This window comes from Aplysia californica, unplaced genomic scaffold (assembly GCF_000002075.1).
Source record: "Aplysia californica isolate F4 #8 unplaced genomic scaffold, AplCal3.0 scaffold01344, whole genome shotgun sequence".
Taxonomy (NCBI): domain Eukaryota; kingdom Metazoa; phylum Mollusca; class Gastropoda; order Aplysiida; family Aplysiidae; genus Aplysia; species Aplysia californica.
This window is the reverse complement of record NW_004798614.1, coordinates 109,975-111,449: the sequence shown is the minus strand read 5'-3', so window position 1 is coordinate 111,449 and position 1,475 is coordinate 109,975.

Sequence of the window (1,475 nt, the reverse complement as noted above, 5' to 3'; positions counted from 1 at the left end):
TATCTATCTATCTATCTATCTATCTATCTATCTATCTATCTATCTATCTATCTATCTATCTGTCTATTTATCTATCTGTCTATCTATCTATCTATCTATTTTCTTTTTTTTTAGGGGAATCAAATTAGCATTTTTTTAACTATGAAAAAATAGGCTGTGAATTTTTTATGAATTTTCCAAGATGTAAAAGATGTTGAACTGATTTTAGATGTTCAAGCATATAAAAGCAATATAATGAAACTGCACTAGAACAGTTGAGATACCTTTCATATAACTTTCAGATGACCATTAAAAACTAATAAAAAATTGTCATTTCTTTCTTTTTTTCCTTTTTTTTAGGTACTTCAAACGTTTAAAGGAATGTCATTTTGTTGGTGGTTGGCGGGTGCTCTGGTGTGTTTTGTTTCTTCTTTCCTATGAAACATCTATCGTCCTTATCTCCCCTTTTTCTGTTTTATGTGTGTTACTCTCTTGTAACACCTCTAATCCTCTGACGCTCATATGACCTTATGCAGCTGCGAGCGCCGTAAAACTTCTACTGAAATTAAACTCATTTTGTCGATTTTCTAGATAAGGTACCGCAAAACTTCTAAAACAGTTAAAGTCAAAGTCCAAATTTTGAGAAAAGTGATTATTAAGTTAAACAGATATTTTTGAAGAGTAATCATACGTACTGATTTCAAACGAAAATCGTAAAAGAGAATTCCCAGAGCAAAAAAAAAAAAATGAATAAAAGAAACTTCTGTTTTTATTCTTTTAAAAGTGATTATCAAGCTACCGTACGATGAAAAAACAAATTTAAAAATAAAACAACAAAAGATAATTTCAAGCTTTGACAAGTATGACAAACTAGACTGATTGGTCTCTATAATAGGTTTAAAACAACATAAAATTTTTGCATAATGATACTGTGTGATCAGTAGCCTAGTGGTTAGCTTCTCAGACTCTTAACTGTTATATCGTGGTTCGAATTCCGTCATCACAACAGTATTAATAACAACAACAGCACTAACCTCATCAACATAAATATAAACCATAATAGCGTCATCATCATCATCATCATCATCATCATCATCATCATCATCATCATCATCATCATCATCATCATCATTATCAACAACAACAACAATAACAACAGCAAAAGCATTAAAAGCAACAACAACCACAACACCACCACCACCACCACCATCACCACAAAAACCACCAACAACAACAACAACAGATGTAGCACCATAACCACCCCGAAACTGTCCTCACCAACAGAAACACTACCACGACTATTTCACCAGCACCACCGCCAACAACAAGAACAAAAGCAACAAAAGCAACAACAACAACCACAGCAACAACACCACCAACAACAACAATAACACCAACAACGGCCACAGCATCAACAACCACCACCTAAACCACACCACAACAGCAACAACAACAACCATAACACCAACATCATCCATATGATTATCCCCCCTCCC